The sequence below is a fragment of the Dromaius novaehollandiae genome, chromosome 17 (assembly GCF_036370855.1).
Source record: "Dromaius novaehollandiae isolate bDroNov1 chromosome 17, bDroNov1.hap1, whole genome shotgun sequence".
Classification (NCBI taxonomy): domain Eukaryota; kingdom Metazoa; phylum Chordata; class Aves; order Casuariiformes; family Dromaiidae; genus Dromaius; species Dromaius novaehollandiae.
The window spans coordinates 17,026,336-17,047,851 of NC_088114.1; the positions used below are offsets into that span (position 1 = coordinate 17,026,336).

At 44.5% G+C, this 21,516-nt stretch overlaps 1 long non-coding RNA gene across 1 annotated transcript; it reads right to left on the minus strand.

The window, feature by feature from the left end:
- Positions 1–2,929: 2,929 nt before the first annotated feature.
- Positions 2,930–9,247, minus strand: LOC135330177 (uncharacterized). Its single transcript, XR_010391988.1, has 2 exons — positions 9,199–9,247; positions 2,930–6,210 (listed from the first exon to the last, which is right to left on the minus strand). It is a non-coding gene; the product is annotated as an uncharacterized LOC135330177 (long non-coding RNA).
- Positions 9,248–21,516: the final 12,269 nt, after the last annotated feature.

Sequence of the window (21,516 nt, forward strand, 5' to 3'; positions counted from 1 at the left end):
ATTTTATAGCATTTGAATGAAATTCTCATATCAAGCAAAAGCTGGAAAATATCAGGGTCTTCAGGGTCTTCCAACCCCTTCACTGTGCTGCCCTCAAAAAAATAGACAAACTGCAGAGTGCTCTGCTCATCCCGTCATTAACGTATCCACTAACAATGAGCCCTATTCACTGCTCTGAGGCCGATGCCTGACGTTCTTCACCTGGCTTCTCCAGGCCTCATACACATTCATACACAAGTATGCTTTCATTCTCTTTCCATCCATGGTGCAATGTCTTCCTGGAATTGCCCCTTCCCGTGATCATTCATGTATCCTGGGTAAATCTTCTCTATTCCTCTTCTTGACAGGACTTAGCTACCAAACAAAGGGAAGAGTTCAGTGAATCCCCCTGCCTATCAGCCAGTAGAGAAATTTAAGCTGAGCCCTGTAAACACACAAACAAAACCGTGCAGCCTGGGATGAGTGCAATGTTAGATTTATAAAAAGACAGAAGGGAGCCTTATTCCTTTTCGTCGAATTCTGTGTATAGCACAAGACAGCTGCAGGTTCCCACTACCAGAGAAAAAGAGCCCCACATCTCTCCTCAGTGCCGAGCTGGAGTCTCAAGATCCTCCCTGTGCTTGTGATTAGAATGCCTCTTCTTTTACACAAAGCTCAGTGACACCCCAGAGTGCACTGGGATGTGACTGGGGCAGAGAACAGCTGAAAGGAAAGTGTCGGTTTAAACATTTTCCAAAACCAGACTATCCACTGGAGGCTATGGTGCTGCCATGTGGAAGAATGTTCTGCGCCACTCCTGAGTCTGAAAGCCCCTAACCAATATACTTCAGAATGCAAAGTCTGTCTGCACTGTTACATGTTCCTTCAGGCTGGATGGTGACCTTGCAATGCCTATAGTTCCTCAGGCCCAGAATGACAAGCTCTTTTTTGAACATGTTATCGCTCAGGAACCCTGAGCAATATGGCAGTGACATACAGCACTGATGGGCTGAAGCCCAGAATGACAGCTCATATTTTTGGACCTCTTCAGCCCAATTCCTGGGTTCCACAGACAACTTGTAACCAGGAGTGTTCTGCTGTTTATTATTCAGCACAGATATTGCTTTGCATCCTGCAAATAGCCCGTGGGCTGCTCTGGGCTGCTCACTCAGCAGGGCAGTACTGCTCACTAGGCACTTTCCTTTCCCCAGGGAACCTGTGTTTCAGTGTCCTAGCTGGTGACAGTGCAGTCCTCCAGCTGTCCTCTTGCAGGCAGCTCCAAATCCTACCTCCCACAGCAGCATCAGGCATTAAATCGGCCTTCCGTGCTGGAAGGAGCAAAGAATCACGCAAGGGAACTGGAACAGTCTGGGGTGATTAAAGTTATTACTGGGCTGCTCAAAAGAGCATAGAGACTTATCAGCTGGCAAATGTTGGATTAGGAGTTCTCAGAGTGACTGCTCCACGCCAGGAACCTCTCAGGCCATATGCCTAAAGGCCTTGGGCAGAGAAGGATTAATTGAAATCAGGCTTGTGCAGTAAGTTAAAGTGAAAAATCACTCCCTAAATGAGGGAAGATCCCAGGGACTACACAGAGTGATTAGAGAAGCGGGTGCTTAGCCTTTAATTCAACAGGCCCTGGATTTTCTCTTTATTTATAAGGCTAAAGCTAACCCTCCCCTCACCCTAAACACAGAGAGTAAATTAAAGCGGCCAGAACCCCTCAAAGCCTGGAGCAGCTCACCTAGCTCTTCAGTGTGCAAGTCAGAGGTTAGCTCTGGTGGACGCTGCAGCTGTTCACAGTCTGAAGGAGTCAGGGAAATTCAGTCATTCCAGCCATCAGGTTTGAAGGTTTCTCAGGATTTGTTGGATGTAGGAAACTGGGCCAGAAATCTCACTAGCACTGCCACTAACAGGGGGTTGACTTTGCACCTAGTTGGATGGAAGTGTTGAGGGAAGTGGTAGAGCTGGGAAGTATAGAGATCTAGGGTAAGGATTTCTGGGTCCCAGTAGTCTCACTCCCAAGCTGTGTGCTACTCAGTCTGTACTCGCTACAAATGATCTGAGTTGGTTCAAGTTGTTGAATAGGATCTAATCTGTCCTCTCCACCACACTTCTGGAGACTTTGCCATGGTTTTTTTGTTTGTTTGTTTGTTTTTCTGGGGTGGGGGGTATATTTCAAGGGAGAGAGCAGTGCCATTATCAGTACAAACACTCGGTTGTATGAGGTTGTAACAGCTTAGCCACAGCTGGACTTCAGGCCCATACCAGTCTCCTATTCTCTTTTGTCCATCTCTTTGCCTGTCTGGGCCTATTGTCTGCTTTGCCATGGTGCCATGAGTAGTGATTTTGAACCATGTAAGAGTAGAAAAGCCAGTGGCAAAATCTGCTTCATTCAGTATTATCTGGGAAATGTGAGGAACTGTGGGTAAATACATGAAAGCAGAGACTGCATTTGCACAACTAAGGTTCAATGTACTGCAGTGTCCTGCATAGCACTGGCATAGAAGCATTAACTAGCACATCATTGGCTGGAATTTGACCATCATTAGACCCTGTCTATAAACTAGCATGCACAGGTTCCTCATTGCTGGGAATACAGGTGACATGATGATATTCAGAGTGCTCATGAAAGACTGGGAAAAAAAACCTGGCCTCTTTGAAATCAGTGCAATCTATTACAGTGAAGCAGGACTCTAGAGTTGAGTGGATGGAAAGGGAAGTGAAAACACTGACAGATAAACCCAGCCTTGCAGTCAAAGATCTTCAGCAAAGCATCAGTGGAGGAGCGTGCCCAGACTGTTACAAATCGTGCATATCCTTTATCACTGTCTGACCCACAGCAGGGATGACCCAGGTCATCCCAAAGACCCAGGAGAGCAGAAATCTCCCCTGCTGCTAGGGGCTGCCTGAGAGGATTTGGATTAGGTCACAGCAGTGAACAGTCTGCTCATTTACAGGGAAATTGGCCTTTTATTTCATTCAGGCAGAGGATACTCAGGTGAACTCACTCTCTGCCAAGTAGAGAAATACAGCAGAGACCCCTGTTCAAGGACATATAGTCCTAGGAGACTAAACACCATGAGCCTCTGTCACTGTCTTCTCCAAGTACATCTGGTAGCATCAAAGTGGGGAGGAGGAATCTGCTCCAGAGTCCAGTTCAGATCATCCTCGCCACCTCAGTTCTCACCAGCACATGAGGAGCAAGAGCCTCCCTCTGAAACAAAGACTTTCTCCCCAAATGAAGGGTGTGGCAGCCTGCAGGAGGGTGTTAATCTGAAACACTTCACCCCAGTAGCCCCTTCCTTCTGCCATGCTCCCACAACGAGCTAGAAGTTCTGCCCTGCTTTGTCCTCTCTAGAAAACGAATGCCTGGTCTCAGTCTCACAGCTTTCACTCTTTCCCATATGCATGTTTATGTGAAGATGTTAATGACTGAACGATCATTACACTTTACTGAGCAGTGAGTACAGAGGGTGGTACAGAATTGGATGGGCATGATTAGACTGTTGTTGACCACACTTCCTTTCTCTGGCTGCCATGTCCTCTGCTAAGCCTCTGCTCAGGATGGAAAAACCTTCTGTTAAAGGACTTTAAAGAGCACCCTGTGGAAAGATTTTACTTCATTAAACCAGAGATTTAGGTCAAAAAGAGTCAAATAACTAATTCTCAAAGCTCTCTATCCTCTTATTGGACTCCTGCTTTTAATGCCATTTGTCTCCCTTTCTATTTTAGCCAGGCGACCACAGTTTTTCTGATTACATGGGGATCTCTTCTAGGAGCCATCTTTTCAAACATCCTTTAAGCAAAGTTTCTAGAATGCATAATGGAATCAGTCCAGGAACTTTTCAGTGAGAGAAAAAAGACAAAGGGGATTTGGGGAACATTTTCAAAAGTTCTGCCCCTTCTCACAGATAGGAAACAGTCAAGCCTCCTTTGGAGGAGTGGGTGTTTCTGAGCTCCAGAGAGTAACTGGGAGCATAGCTACCTCAATGCTAAACTTCAGAGTAACTCTTCTAGTGAACTACTGCCACAAAGACCTGCTGTCTGGGCACTAGCTTCTTTGGGTTTTGTCCTTTAGGTACAGCAGCCTGCAATGCTGTATCTGCATCTGCCTACAGGTCTAGGTTAGTGAGGCCTTTGGGAATTTACCCATCCTGTTTTATGTTTAAAACTTATCACAGATGCTGAAAGGTCACCTGAAGGCCCTGTAGCACAAAGCAGAGTTGAAGACAGTTGTTCCACCTCTTTGCCTTTGCCCAAACCCTGAAACTTTCCACAAGTGCACTGTGCTTAGCTGCATGAAGAACATTCCCATGCCAAAACTGAATCTTCTTAGGGACTGAAAACACTTTGGATGTAATGGACAAATAAATAGCTTGGTTTTAGTCTGTGGGGATGTTCTTCACCTTCCACACAGGCCATGACACCTCTGAAAACTGTGTGACCATTGGAGGTGGAGGAGGATCACTTTGACCCACCCACTTCAGTTTTTAAACCACTTACTCATTGTAAAGCTAAACTCAGCATCTGTGAGAGACCTTGATAGGAATGATTCCACTTGTACAGGTTGCCATTCTCATGCCATTCTGCTGCATTTCTCTTTCCTCGTCTATTTTGCATCTACAGGTACACCTGTATTTTCAGAGCACTTGACACTTCCTAGAAGTAGTAGGGACTGTGTGGGTTCCTCTGTTTTGCAAACTTAATCTGCCAAGCCAACGATCTGTTCTAGACCTGGTACCTCTGCTCGCACTCCCTTAAGTGAGCATTCCATTTCCAGTCCATTTTAAATCTCCCAGTCTCTGACTGTTTTTTTTCATGCTGCTCCAATAGTTCATTTTCAAGTGGAGTGCGGTATTCTTCAAGCTTTACAATTGTTTACTAATTAACTCCTGCTCACACTGTCAGAAAAAAGTGCTTCAGAAGCATCTACTGTCAGAAGCCATCTCTGATGAATCTCTTTTCAAAACACATACAGTAAAATCGGTTTTACCTCTCTTTCCAGTTATGGATAGTTTCAGCTTTGAACAGACTGTGAGAGTTCTGTTCTTTCATTTAGGGAATTCCCTGATTTTGTCTTATTCTTGGTGTCAGGTGCTGCTCAGAAATCTCTGACAGCTGCGAATTTAAATAGCTGAATTATAACTGTCCACCATTACATGATATGTCTACAGCAACTATTCATATCCACTTTTGTGAGAAGCTCTTAAAGATGCAGCCAGTTATGGGGTAGTACCATTACTCTGGGATCTGGCTAAGAAGCTCTGGGCCAGGGAATGTTGTTCTAGGCATTTTTTTTGCCATGCCATGAGGAGTGCAGATCCTTTCTTCTCCTGTCCCCTCACCACAATGTTGCTTGACTTCACTAGGTTTTAATTTCCTAGGATTTGCTTAAGTGTGATCTCTGGCTTTGTGGAGTATGTGGGAACACAGTGAGACCTCTTTCATCCAACACAGGCCTTTGTAGCCACTGCATTATGTCTAAATGCAGCAATCAGTAACCAAGGAATGCTCAGTCCTGAGGGCTTCAGGAAAGGTGCCTTTCACAAGTCCTATTTTCTCAGAAAAGTTGCTCAGCCTGTTCATTGGGAGCAACTGAACAGGGATCTGGGATCCAGCTCTCACACATAGCCCCTGCTCTCCTCAACAGGCTGTGCGCTCTGAACCCACACACGCTGGACCTGTCCACCCTTCTCTGAGAAAAAGCCAGCTCTGAGGTTCAAGAAGAAGTAAGCTGTCCTGGTGAATGGACAGCTCATGGGAGCTAAAATACAGAACTGTATCACAGAAAAAGTCTGTGTCAATAGATAGCCCAGGCCATCACAACCAAAGAACTAGTATAAAAATGAGACTGGATAAAAGTAACCCAAGGCAGAAATGGCCGTAGCAGATAATGTGCAGTACTCCTTCAAGGATGGGACGCAGAGTATTAAATGAGCCAGAGGATGCCTGGATGCAGGGGCAGAGTGGAGGTTATGCACAGGGCCCAACTCCGGCTTTTTCTACTGAATCATTGCTCAGCCCTGATAGAAATGGCAGCCTTGAAATCCTTCTGAAAACGAAACCCCTATGTCCAGAGCTGTCGCTTCTCGGGAACTATTCATGTGCAACATCCGTGGCAGATATTTATTCCCCAACAAGCTGGATGGTTTTTCCAGAGTCAGTCAGCCTCTCTTTGTTCTTCTCTCTTTAGTCCTCGGCCACCAAATTCCAACCGAAACAACAATTCTGTTAGAAAAAAAAGCAACAAAATTTATCTTCTAATTTTGTTTCTTTGGGTAATATTTTGCAATGCTTTAAGTGATTTTATATTAAATGTCTTGCTCATCTGATCTTATTTTTCTCTTTATTATATCACATTGTCTGCTCATCTGGTTAATGCTGTTTGAAATAAGCCTGATCCCAGGAGCTAATCGGTGTAGCAACATGAATTTTGTGGCTCACACAGCAAAATGTATGATTTCAGTATTTGCAAAAATAACACAAATCCCTGAACACATTTCATCCTAAAGGCTGCAAAATCTGCTTGCAATGTTCTTATCTCTGTGGATTAGCAAGTTATCAGGGAGCGTCACTATCATCTGAATGGAGATAAGGTGCAGCAAATCCTTCCCTTCTGCTCTCTGACACACAATATCAGCACCAAATAGGAAGCCCAGAGGCCGAGATAAAGCAGCAGCCCTCTGGGGACCCTAAGCTAAATATGAAAGCATTAAAGCAGCATTCATCTCCCTGCACAAAAGGAGAACAGTCGCTCCTCTATTGCTCTGTAAGGTAGACATTGTACTGAGTATTAAGCTATTAGTTGTCAGGAAGGTGCATGTGCAATGCAACATATTAGCATCTTACAAGAGCTGCTGTCCAGAAAACCTAGAGCAGAACAGATCTAGTCTAGGCACTTTAGGTGTCTTCCATACCATGCACAAGGTTACTTTGGAGACCGATGTTGGTGGTCAAAACAGAACATACTGGCACAGAAATGAGACAGCCCAGATGGCTGTTAACTGCCAGAGGAAACCCCACTGCTTGGCAGTGTGTTCACAGAGGACTTTAAAACATGTTAAGTTTATTAATAATGAATGCAGTGACTATTGGAGAAACTAAAAGCTGGCCTGTCCTGTGGAAAGAGAGTTCCAGGAGTGAGGTCTCTTCCTTTATTCTAGCCCTTCGCAGGCAAGACGTAGGGCCTGATTCTGACCACAATCACCTTTGTAAGCCATTCACTTGGGGTCCCTGAAATGCAGCCCAAGGCAAAGGGAGAGACAAAAGGGCTACTGGCAGTCTTGGGGCTACTACAATGTAAAAGTTGCTGTCATAGGTATGTTGCCCAGCCTGGATGTGGCCAAGCCTTCGTTGCTGGACCCCTGCCACACTCCCATTTGTTCTCCCAGTTTCCTTTCTTCTGCTGCTAACTCCAGTCTGCTACCAAAAGAGATGAGAACACTATCCTGTTCTGAAACTGAAGAAGTGTTCAGTACTTTTAGTCTTTCCCTCAAGTACAGCCTGGTGTTTTCAGAACTCTTCTTCAACTGGCAGGACCTGGTCAGGCTGGCAAGCCAAGTTATACTGCATTGATTAACTGCCCCATTTTCCTCCTTATACCAAACTGAGTATTTATTTTACTTCTAATATGATGTGATCTATCATTATCTTGATTGCTGCTGTGTGATAAAGTATTTCACAGCTAGTAAAAACAGATTCCCCCTGCCGAACTTTCCACCATATCAATTTTTAGGTGTTACCTCCGTTAAAAATATTGGTCAAACCTTAGATTTGTGGGTGCTACTATGTTCTTTACATCCATTTTAACTTCTCCCTATCCCCAAGGGAGTAGGCTAAGGCCAGCTATGCATTCTTACTTTCCTAAGAAGTTTATTTTTTGTAGCATTCAGGTTTTCTGCTGAGCAATGGTATATCTCCCCACAAAAGCCTTCTTTCTATTCTGGCTTGAACCATGAAGGTTCATACTCCAAGTACTGTATCAAATGGCTCAAAAGCAATGTCTGCCACAACTCTCTTTAGTCTTATTTACATCTCGAGCATATGGGTCTTGAACCATTCTTATACTCTGCTTCTCCGATTATACTATGAAATTATAATTCAACTTATGAGAAGATAGACACTTCAGGAGTGAAGATATCACAGTAATGAAAGCCTGTCCTAGTGGATCATTGAGTGCTCTTCTGGGTACCCACCTCTTTTGTCATCATGTAGGTGGAATACATACCGATCTCCCATCCAAGTAGTATTCGGACAAAGGGAATTTACACCAGTGTGCTGTTTCCTATGTTCATTTCTATGTTACAATGATGAGAAGCTCAGCTAACGCAAGCTATTTTCTGAAACTAACAGCCTGGCTTATTCCTGTGGAGATCCTTTGTAGTAACATTTCCCCATCTACCTGCTGTCTATGTCTCTGGTGCTACACTGCAAGACACCTACTGCCCTACTGGGCCCTCTCTTACTTCCAGGCTCTCTCATTTTATTTTGGGCCATGGCCAGTCATCTGACTTTCTGAATGATGAAAGTCTCCAAGTCCTTCTTCTTGGACTGCAGCCAAAGTCTTTATCACTTATGCTCTTTACGCTAATTCTGTGCATGTTTAAGAAGATAAGAATAGCTACAGTAAAACCGGTCCCCAAAAACCTTCACTCAGGAAAACTGCCAGAAAATTTTTAAACATAGACGACTAACTCATTCCACAGACCTTTGGCAGTACCCAGTAGCCATGGGCCAAAATTCTGTTGCAATAGGTGCTGTACAAACACAAAGTAAAAGGATGCCTTCTAACCCGAAGAAGTAGGAAGTGTATACAGAGAAACTCACAGAGGTGGAATAATGCTAGAACATTTCTATAAACCTTTCTGCATAACGTTTTGTCAGCTCGAGCCTATCTCAGATTAGGCTTTCCTAGGTTAACCCAAAGTCAAAGAAAATGAATCAGAAGAAATTATTACAGGTAGGTGGTTGTAGAGGAATAAACTTTCCACAGCAAGAACTGACTACAGGACAAAATCAGACTGCTCTAGGTAATCATAGCACAGAGAAGCTAGGCTAAAGTTTACATCTGATCTGCTCAGCATGATGGCAACAAATTCGGTGTGTCCACTTATCACTTCTGTAAAGATGCAGGTCTATATTAGTGATTGTGAAATGCCTGTAGCTGTTCCTCAGCATTATCCAGTGGCCATAGCTTGTTCTCTTTCCTGTACTCACCATTCTAGCAGATCTTTCTTCCACTGTACTGGCAGGCGATAGCTCCTGGTGCACAGCCAGTCTCAAGCTGTTACTATCGTCACTGCAGGGGTGCTTCTCTCCCTCTGTCTCTCTTTTTTTTTTTTTTCCCAGACAAGTCACCACAGCTACTAGGTCATAAAACCACGCCAATTTGTTCATGGGCTCTGAACTTCACCATGGCTTACCCTTGTTCCGAGTTTGTCACAGTAACGGCAGCTCCCATTTATATATCATCTTCTGTTCTGTGCTGCATCTTGTCTAGTCACTTTTGAAAGCAGTGCTCCTGAGGCTTAGACTGATGTGCTGTGGAGCATATTTCATGTATAATTAGCTATGCTTATTCCATTAAGTCTATTCATAAAACTGCTCACTGGTCTGCAGAAAGGTTACACAGTCCAGCCATTTATTTGATCCCACAGTTACTCTGATTGTATGACAAAAACAACTGTGAAATAGAGAGAGTCAACTACCTCGCTACCTGAACATTTGCCATGCAGTGAAGTCAGGGTTTGTATTCAAAGAATCCTTTTTGGCATACTTTTTTTTTCTTTGCATGTGTATTTGTTTTGATTTTCTAGTTCTGTTTGGTCCTATTCTACACTATTCTACTATATTCTGTTCTTACCTGTTCTACTCTAATAAAGGCCCAATTTCACACTACTTAAATTCAGTGCAAGCTGCTGGATTTTCAGAAAAGCTTGGGGCACTGTGTACAGGTAAAAATATTGACAGTCTGAAGTAGATTCATGGTCCATCCAGCTTAGTAACCTGCCTTTTGATCACCCAGCAGGTAGATATGAAATAAAATGTCCCATGTGATGAACTTAATCCTAATCCTAAGAGTTTAAAATGGGTTTAAGCTTTGAAGCAAGCAGTTTTATATCCATTCCAAAATGCTTTTAGCACCATCTATGATAACTGTGGCTATCCTTGTTTTTCATATTCATTCCAGCCCTGGTTTTGAATCTAGTTTATCTTTTGCCTTCAATAGCCTCTTGCGGAAATGTGTTCCACAGTTTAATATTCCAAGGCAGAATTCATCTGACTAGGCAGGTGTCTAATCTGTGCTACCCTTCCTAGTCAGACTTATTATCAGTAGAGATCTAGTCAATATAGTCAGCAGAGCATGAGGCATGAGCTACCTCTTCCTGAAATGGATATTTGTATTTGGTCAGATGAACTGCTCTGTGAAAGTGTCCATTTTCTCCTACTGTCTTAAAGAGGAGCCTAAAATAACCAGGTCAGCTGCAGATGTCTGTGTTGTAGATGTCTCTAGCCAGTGGAGGTGAATCTGTTTTCACTGTACAAAAGAGCATGTCCTTTCATCAATTCTGGATTTTCTGCCTCTCGATTTAATTGAAAATACACTTGTGCCTGTGTCATTAGGCAAGAGAGGAGTTATCTGTACCTTGTTGTTTTACAGATAGTTAAAACACCCTTTCATATTCATCTACTTTCCATATGAATAGTTCCAAATCTTTTTTAACTCCTTTCAAGGAAATTTTCTGCAGCCCTTGCTCACTCTTGGTGTCCTCTGTAGCACTAGACCCTCAGCCTTTTTAAGACTGTTACAACATTACAGTGACAGCTACAAGACAAAAAGCTCTTTCAAACTTTTGCCCCTTATTTGGGTCTCTAAATCAGAGCTAAGCACTTGAACATTTGACTTTGAACCTCTATATCTAACTTCCAGCACCCTGTTGCACTGCCAGTGCTTGTAAATTTGATGAGCTCCTTCAAATACTGTAGTGCTTGACTGAGTCTTGGCTTTAATTGAAGCATTTGGTATTCTGCGTGCTCTCTCTTCCCATTAGTTTTGCTGTGCAGCACTCACTCATTCTGCATGTAGTTACAGGTGATCTGTCTCCCTGGGGATTAGCTCTGACATGCTAGAGCTCTATCATGCACATGCCTGAGCGAGCATGTAAGTGAAGAGCCACGCTGGCACTATTTCTTGCATCCTGCACCTGCATGACTCTGTGCCACCTGACACCAAACAGAAAAAGAGGTGTAAGTCCTTTTGAAACAGCATGCTCCTCTCCCCACTACATGCAGCTCAACTCCCTCCGACTCCTGTAATGACAGGGAGCAGGTGCAATGTCGACAAGACTTGTGTGAATTGTTTAAACAAACAGGTAATGTATTTTGCCATTAATATGCAAAAAGCCAGCTCTAACATACAGCAGCTGAAACAGAAACAGTTGAGCACTTTTTGTTACAGTCTCACCCTCTCCATCATGACAGATAATGTACAGAAGCTAGGAAAGAGCCTTTCTTTTCTTCCAATTTCTCCCGAATCCATTTGCCAAGCATTGATTTTCTTTTCCCTACTACCAGCAGAGCTTGAAATTAATAATTTCTATTTCATTTTGTCACTTGTGCCTCATCAATAGTAGCAGGGCTGGACAATTGCCAAGCAGAAGCATTCAGGGAGCTGAGCACTGCTGAGAGTCTGTGAGGGGGTGTGGAAAGCAGCATCCAAGATTCAGCGAGCAGACCTTGGAGCATATCTTGGGGTTGTTCTGGTGAGAGGATGGACATTCCTCACTTTCTGGCTACCAGAGAGGTGAGTTACTCTAATTCCAGCTCCCTTGTAGTGTGACGGGTCTCAGTCCCAACAGAGCAATGAGAATATTTGCAAGAAGAGACTCCTGCATGCTAATTATTTTAACAAATACAAATGTTCCAGTTATATTCCTAAACTGAGCCCTTCAGGAAAACCTGCCAAGAAATGTTAACAATTAGTTCCACTGCGATCTCCAGCTGCTTTCTCTTTCTGGTCAGCAACATTGTACAGGCATCAAGGTGACAGCACAAGAATCAGAAGAGAGCAGAATCCCACGCAGACGTAGGTAGGCTCCGTTTGCTTTTGAAATGATGCTAGATCTTCCAGCCTGTCCCTGGCACATGCTTCTACAGTTTTCCATACAAAAGCTTTACGGATGCACATTCTGCCACCTGTGAACAAAATGTAAAGTTTCCACAGCTTATTTCATAACAAAGAATGAAGATAACTGGGAAGCTCTAAGGAAAAACACAGACTGAACTGAATTTGAGTCTTTAAAAGCTAGAAGTTTACAGAGCAGTTCTGACTATTGTCATTTACTTTACCCAGCACCTGCTCCCCACTGGCTCCACAAACATCAATTCTGCTTCTGTATTTTTCTGAGGACAGAGAGATCATTCTTCAATCCCTGTGACTAGTGGAAGAAACATAGGAGCCACTGCCACATCTCTGGGAACAGGGATAAGAAAGTGAGAGGGGAAATATGTTTATTGATGGGCAGTTTGGACCTTATGAGGCAGAGCTAGGCACAGGACAGCTACTGTGAAGATCGCTGTTTAATGCCCCACACAATCTCAACAGAGCAGCTGTCTGCAGTCCTCAAATTCTTCCAAGTGCTGAAGCTAACTTTCAGCACATTTTTAGACTCATTCCTCTAAAGGGATTTATTTGGAAAGTTTACCTGGAGATCAGGGGGCAGTATGTCCATATAAGCTATGGGATATGTCAGGGCTGCTCAGTTTCCACTGGGGTCCAAGTATGTGAAAGAAGCTGTGTTCAGAACACTCTCGACTCTGTTTGAGTCTAGTTTTGGTAAGGTATGTTAGCATTAGCATTGGACACGATGATTCCTCCAGTTTCCATCTGGGGCCGATCATGCCTGAAAAAGGTATGCAGAAAGTGGATGGGGATCACAGATCTTGTGTCTGGCTCCAGCTGTGGTGGGATTTTCCCTCTTATGCAGCTGGCTGGTAGGTGCACATTAGTGCTATCTGGGCAAGATTTACTTATGGCTCAGATCAAGCCTTGAGTCCACCATGTAGCCCCAGTCTAAGAAAAGGAAGGATTTTGAACTGTGTGCACTGACCTTCCTATGCAGGCAGTCTGACTCCTTAAAGCATTGGAGACAGGCTGAAGGCAGAGAGAGGGAGGGTATGGAACAGGGACAGAAAAAAAGCAGGTCCTGACCACTGCTGTACATAAAGTCTGCTCCTCTTGCCTATGCATTTCTATCATCTCCAGCTTCTCAGATAAGAGGCATTTTGTAGAAAGTCTGCTTGGCAAATACCACAATGGGAGCAGGTCCTGCTTTGCCCATAACATGGCCCTTGTCTGAATGAATACACATTCCCAGCGCAGCTGCCCCTGCATAGTTGATGTGAGGGTGTGAGCAGTGATAAGTGGGAACTCTGACAAGCAGTTAAGGCTGAATTTACACTCAAGGGTGGATGTCCACTGTGCTCCTCCCCCCCAGCCTGATCCGCAGCAATGCATCCAGGTCACCTCCTGGATGGGGAGACGAAACTCAGGCACACAGGCAGAGAAGGTGATCAGATGCATTTGAATAGCCTATGTTGTCTCATGGGGGGACCATAAGTGTAGGGTGGGCCCAGGAGCACTCTTTCCTGGTGGCATAGAGTCACTGAGGAAGAGCTTTCTTTGGGGGTTCACTTCCTGATATCAATATCAAGGTAAAAGGAAAAAAATGCTGCATTTTCTGATTTGAAGAAGTCTTTTCAACAATTAAACAAATGAACGATGACAGCTAAATATAAAGAAGATTTAGTTTCAATTAAAATGAGAAGTTGCTGCACAGAACTTCTGGGAAGACAGGGATTTTTCAGCTGTAAGGATTTGGGTAGGCTGAACCCTTTCAGACCTGATGGTGGACTCCCCTCCACCAATTTAGGCAAATGCAGTTAGACATCACGTCTGAGCTGGGATCCCTTTATCAGCAATGGAGAAAGATCAGCTTCAAGAAAGGCAGCCTATCCCATCCTACGATAGGCACCAAGGGTGGGTCAGAGTCTGGAGGTGCTTGTGCCTTCCTCATGAATACCCAGGAGGTCCTGGCTGAACCACTTCACTCTGACACGCTAAAAGTTGTGTGAGATAAATCTTGCCTTTGGAGCAACTAACATGGACTGTATCTTACAGCCCTATGCTGCAATAGTGGCTTAACATTCTCTCATCCTACAGTTCACAGCCCCTGGGTAGTATTTTGGTAGTAACCTCTGGGTCTAGCTGTTCCCACAAAATGGAAGAGACAGGCCAAACATCTACTCTCCTGTCAGGTATTTCTTTGTCAGATGCAGTGGCTGTGAGACACCTTTGATCCCAAAGGTCTATGAGATGTGTACGAGAAGAGTGTAGCCCTCAGAACAGTAATAATGCAGAACTGGGGCCGGTACAAGACCACATCTCTGAGTATCTACACTTCATTCAGAGAGAGAGTATGGCTTTTTATCCTCATTTATGAAGTAGCTCTTGGACTGAGGCCTCCTGATGGCATACTGAGATATGCCCTCAGCAACTCTGTCTTTGCTGGCTTATTTCTTATTGCCTTTTTCATGAGCCAAGAAAAGAGTGCCCTTAATTTCACCAAGGCCACAGTTTCATGATTGTTAATAGTGGGTCTGAGCACAGGTGTTCACCTGGCACTGCAGGTTTCAGACAGCTCAGCTTAGCAACAAGATCATATTTTGAAGGGATGATGTTGAATTAGCTCAAGCAGATAGAAGTGACTTTCTGCTGAACCCTGCATCCTTAGCAGCCCTGGCAGAGAAGCCCTGTTTCACTGATGCGTCTCCTCATGACTTTGATGGTCCTGGCAATGATGACTACAACTTATTCACAAATATAGGATGAAGATTTAGTGAAAGCAAAGTATAAAATTCATATGCCCACTTGTCTGGTGCTAGGCACCCCGAAACTATCTCCCCAAACCACTGACTGATCAGCTCTCTCTCAGTCTGAGACTCTGAAGACACAATTCTTTTCTGTAATTGTCTTGAAATGGTCTTGTATCCCTGATCCTTCCCAGGAAGGACAAGTATAATCAAATCAGTTGCATCCTGAACATGGAGCTGTTGCCCCATCTGCTCTTCTCTGTGGCTGACCCACAAGAATAGCAGCAGCACACACACCTTTCTGCGCTTAATGCCATTCCCAGTTGTTCTAGCACACTCATAGTCACGGGTGCACAGGAAAAGCATCCCTCTGAGCCTCATCCATGTCAGAAATGCAAGGGCCACATATGACCAGGCACAGGAGCAGTAATGCTATTTGAACTCTGCCCTGTACGCAGCACCTTCTGTCAGAGCATTCCAGGTGACTATAAACCATTTAACTCCCCATTATGATTTAGAAGGAAGAGAAAAACTGGCATTGCAGCATCTGGCCCGTTGACTTCAGGCATTTATATGCAGCAATCAACAGTACATGAGCAAACAGAAACCAGAATCCAAGACATGCCCTCCACAAGACTCATTTCATCACAAGATCACAAGCATCAGTGATTGTGTAGGGTGTTCTCCTTCTGATCCCATGACATGTTTTTGTTGCAAGTTAACATGCAGCTGCATTGGTATATCATTGTCACTATTATCACGGGCATGGTATTCACAGCTACCTGGGCTCCCCACATCCACATCAGCACAGCTCTCTTGGCCTAGAACCCACATCTCAGCATTGTTGGGCTCTGAGCTCTGCGAACTGCAGCTGTACTGTGGTCTGTCATGGAGACACAGAGAGCAAGGTCTTTGGACCCAGAGGATACTGCTGTTCTTAAATAGAAGGATCAAGTTCATTTCTGCCCTACTAAAGTAAAATGGTGCTTTTGTTGTGTAGTGAATAAAAGGAGTAGCATGAGTGATTTACAGAAACCCTGATGAATCAGCGAGAATATTAAGAAACTGCCCTAATCCATGATATATTGCTTTTAAACCATTCCATAGATTATAAAGATAAACAAAAAATCCAGAATCTCTGGGCTGAACATGTTGATCTTGCTTGCTGGCAAGTCTGAGGATCTTTAGTTGGGCTCATTGCAAAGTGTTATGGGAGCCTGTGCTGACCAGAGTCAGCTGCGCCTTGTAGAGTGGGACATGATCAGCATGCCCCACAGAGCTTCCAGCCCAATTCATCCAGGCAAATCCATCCAGACCATTCACCAGTGCAGCTCTGACAGAAGTAGGAAAGCACACTGCACTGTGACTGTCACAGCACAGGGCAGGTGGAAGTGTGGGTAAAAACAGAATAGAGTTCCAGAGCAAAAGAATAGGCCAGATGCAGAAGTCCCCCAGCATTTTTGTGGCTATGTACTACCATCAGCACTGGTGATGGCCATAGATACCAGCAAGACTATCATGAGCTATTTAGGGGCCCAGGGCAAAACATGTCAGCTTCTGCACTCCTGTCCTGACTCTGTGCTGGATACTGCTCACACTGTGGTGAGAGCCTCTGGACACCTTCTATTCCCAGGTCTTGGCAAGCCTTCCCTGCTGCTCTCCATAGAGAGAGCAGCACTGTCAGCAGCACTGCACAGACTGTTGGGAGTGGTAGTTCCTTGCTCTGTGCCAGGCCATGTAACACATTAAAATAGTTTGTAGGACTATGAAAAGCAGATTTGCAGGCCAGACCATAAAAACAGCCAAGCCAGACAGTGCCTAATAAGGAGTCAGTACCTGTCCCCACACCCTGGTCCCATGCCAGCAGAGACTGGTTTGCTGGAGATATCCTGCTCCAGCCTTCTCTTCCTCAGACTTCTAGAGGAGAAGGAGACAGGAAGGAGAGATGGTAAGTGACATCAGAACTGCTCCCTTATGACCACAGCCATTACCACTAACACACTCACCATTTAGTCACCTTCACAGCCAACAGTGCCGATCACCATCACAGTTTCCATAGCCAGCTCCATTCATCCCAAGATTCTCTTCATCCATTAGTGAAGGTACAAGAAGACATAAGACCAAAGGACCCAGGTGTGCCCTCCATTATCTCTGGTCAGCATTGCCCAAATACAACTTGAAGAAATAATTGAATTACCTGCCTTCCTACCCCACAGTATCTCCTGTCTCCACATCACACCCTAATCTGGATTTTGGGGAAGTTATTTCATATATAGGGCCCATTTCTATGCAAGTTTATCTGGATCTTCAAGCTTTGCTTTCCCTTTTCAAGACTTCTGTTTATTCTTTAAAAAGTTACAGGCCTTATTGTACAGCTCACTATACTTCTAGGTGCAATCCAAAGTTCATGAGAGGTGCCCCGTATATACCTGCACAGGAAGAGGAGATTGGATTAAAAGCAGACCTCTGAGGATTGAATGCATTAAAAAACACTGCTCATGCTTGAAGCTTAAAATGTCCACTCTTATTCTCCAAGATATTCCTTTATAGTTAAAAATACAACATCTGCAAATAGAGTGGCATATTTACTTAATTATTTAATGTTTCTAGGAGTCTGTATGCACAAATTTTGTTAATGCACAGAATCTCTTTATCCTCCATCATAAAATAAAGATATCCAAGAAAATCAGTCAAAATTCCTCATGTCACTTCTCATGGACGAGGCTGATGTAGTAGAAAGTGTGGGTGGGTAAAACAGATAGAGTTGGGGGTGGAAGACAGACTGGAAAGGCAAATACTCAGGTCAAAGCCATGCAAATCTCCCAAAGGACCTGTGTCTAAGCCAGGTGTGAGACATGTGGCAGAAATCTAGATCTGAACTTTTTATCACTTTACCTGAGTGAGTCCAATTCTAATCTCCAGACTGCTTTTCATCTATTTTAGAGAAATTCATCCTTCACATCTATGAAGAATTAAATCTGCTTCTGATTGCAGAGGAATGGCTAGCTTCAATGGGGACATTCTCTCTTATGAGCAGGAGTGCAGCTCAGAGGACGGTTTTTTATTTTTTCCTGTGACTGAGGCACTTTTCTGGGTTTGCTGGTCCTCCTGCAAGCCCTTCTGCAAGTGGGTATCATTTTTAATCGATAGAAGCCTAAAGCAAACATTGCTCTGTAATAGAATTAGCCTTGACAAATCTCTATCTGCAATACAGTGTTACAGTATTTAGGGATTAATACAGAAGTGCAAGCTGAACATGGTGCCATTTAACAAAAGCAAACACATTTTTTAAAGAGGCAGACAAAGAGCTGTGTTTCCTAATTAGCTGACATAATCCAAGACAAAGTGAGCTGTGCTCTCAATGAGATGCCTGGGTCTCAAGAGCTGATGAGTGCAGATGTATCATTAAGAAAACATGCATCAAAACACAGGACATTCTCACACCACATGGCCCAGCAACAGTATCTGCTCCCTTTGCCATCCTTCAGCTGCTGGTTCAAACCTCAAAATCCCCCTGCTCAAAATGTTCTCAGCTGCCAATCCACCATGCCTGATTGCTGCCAGTCCATGAGCCCAGGCTAGAGAGGGCTTTAAGAAACAGGCCCTGGCTGACTGCATGCTGGTCCTGCCTTAGAACTGCCAATTGGAAGTACAGAGAAATTTCCCCCTAGGCAGAGGCAAGAGGGCATTAGAAGAATGGGGGAAATGGATACAGCAAAATAAGGAAGAATCATAGAGTAACTGATGCTGGAAGGGACTTCAGAAGGTCTCTAGTCCAACCCCCCTGCACAAGGCATGTCTAACCAGGGCAGGTTACTCAGGCTTTCTCTGGCTGAGTTTCAGCTCTCTCCAGGAATGGAGACTGCACAACCTCTCTGGGCTCCTATTCCAGCATTTGACCTCCCTCATTGTAGGATTTTTTTTTCTGCTATTTAGTTGAAATTTCTCATGTTCCAACTTGTACCCATTGTCTCTTGTCGTGTTCTTGTGCACCTCTGAGAAGTCTGGCTCTGTCCTTTCTACACCCCCCAATTAGACAGGCAAAGGCAGCAATAAGATCTTCTCTTCTCCAAGCTGAGCAAACATAGTCCCCTCAGTCTCTCCTCACATGTCATATGCTCATCCCCCAACCATCTCAATGGCCTCCACTGGACTCGCTCCAGTATGTCCATGTCTGTCTTCTACTGGGGAGCCCCAGACTGAACACAGCACTCCAGATGTAATCTTATCACTGCTATAAAGGGCAAGAAGAGCTGAGGGCAACAAGATCATGCAATCCACACATCCACACGCATGCATACACATCCGCATATGCACACCCATTGGTCTTGATTCTGAGGACAGCAGTACACATCAGAAATGTGGTCTCTATCATATTATGAGATTTGTCTGACCTGTACTCTTTGGGAAGCATTCTTTCAGCTCACTGCTGAATGATGAACTCACAGAGACCCTAAATCTTTACCTTGGCCCCATTATTAATTAAAAGGGCCAGCAACCTTATAGTCAATGAAGCATGACATTATCCTTCTATTTAACAGGGGAATATCAAGGGAATATCAAGGACCTGCATTAGCTGCCCTGTGGCAAGATGGCAGAGAAAAGTCCCTTATCACCCATGGCACCCTTCTCTCAGAAGAGAAGTGCTCTGAAGAAAACTGGATTACAGGTACTCAAGGATGTCTCATCAAGGGTAGGAAGGTGGAAGGAGAAAACAGCAGCCAAGGCATGAGCAAGCGGGAGCATGTATGTGGGAGGCAGGAGGTCTGGGATTGAAGTATGAGGGCTGGAGGACTGGGAGACATACACAAGATGGCGTGGAATGAGACCAAGAAATATATGGATAGAGCTGGGAAGTGTGTAGTGTAAAGGAAATGAGGGAGGTGGAAGGCTGTGAGCTGTGGGAATACAGTGAGTAGAGAAGCTCATCTCCTAAAGCACATTTTCTAAATCCAAAAACAGACGTGAATTTCTCTTGGTTATTGTACAAATTTACAAGCACACTGACACAGGGCAGAACAAACAGCAACAGTGACAACCTCTAATAGAGATGAATGACAAACATATTTAATGAATTAAAAGATGATGAAGTATTACTGACAAAGCAAACACCCACACATTGTGTGCACTGTCACTGATCTATGTGACACAGCAGCCCTCTGACAAAGACTGCCATTGATCAATCACAGCACACAGAGCACTCAGTGGCAGGCAGCCCCAGGGGTCTGAGGAATGAAGGGCATGGGCTTGAGGAGAAGGCAATGTGGACACTGCTGGTGATGGGAACTGAGATATGTGGGACTGTTCAATGCAGAAAACACATCAGGCTTGTTCAGTTCAGGCACTGAGTGTTTTAAGGTAGGAAATTCAAACTTTTGACTGTCTGCATGCTGAAGAATCAAGGCTGAGCCAAGCTAGAAGTTTGGAGGGAGGCAGGAATAGATTTGCTGATACAAACCTCCTTGGCTTTGAGTATTCGGCTGGGAGCTCAATGCTGAGCTGCATTGCTGCTGAGACCCAGGAGTATAAAGCAATAAGAATGCTGGCTCATGGCCTGATGGGGTCAGGATTTAGGACTGGATATGCAGAGACAGCACAGGTGTTAGTGAATCAGCCTCGTTTCTCATCTGGATGAAAATGCACCCCTTTCTTTTCAGTTTGTTTGTTTCATTTCACAGATCTCATTCACAGATTGGTCCACATATAACTGGACCATAATTAGATGGGGAGGGGAGGGTGAACAGTCCTGCAGTGGGGGAATGGGAAGAGAGAAGTGGGGAAACATTTGGGAGCAAAAAGTCATTTGCTCTGCTTGCTGCCACAGCTTGTGTATCCCAAAGCCTTCACCTAGATTTCAGAGACAGAGCCTGAATTTTTAGCCCTTCTTCCCTGGACAGACAGATTACACTGGAATCTTTCTAATATTCATTTTTAATGATTATACACCCGCACATCCTCCTTTTCTTCATTTGCTGCTGCAGCCTGTTCCAGAGAGAACTGTTAAGAGCTGTCCTGCATATGGCTCATTAAGAGAATTCACCTGCATCAGCTCTTCCTCTGATCTAGTGCAAATACAGGTTTTTCAAGCCTGAATAACTGGAGTGCTCCCTGGAGAGAACTGGAATTGAAATGTAAGCAAATCTCTAGAGCAGGATGGGGTACCCTCGCCAAAACCTGAGTCTTCCCCTTCCTACTGCCTACTTCCCCTGCCTACCACCAAGGGATAGGACATCACTTCCCCCAGCAGTGTACCCACCAGGGACTCACAAACCCCTTCCAGTGTCAACATAAATGGCAGGACTGCTCTGCTCTGTTACTTTTCTGGGGGAGCAGGAGCTCTACCAACAGGGGAAAGGAAGCTTGCCCACCCCTCAGTGCCTCCCCTTCCTCATTGCTCAGGCAGAGAAACCAAGACATCATCTCAGTTCTCACCAGCGTGGCAGAAAGGGCTGGTGCCACAGCAACATCCCAGATATTTGGGTGCAGGGCAGTGGTGTGATGTTGTCGCTCCCAGTCACTCTGATTTTGCTACCATGGATGTTTAGAGTTGCTGCTGTGATACCTATCATGAATCTGACTTCTTACCAGAACCCACCAGAGTCTGGCCCCAGGGATCTTCTATCAAGTACATAGATGCTGGCTGAAGATGATTAGAGCTTTTGA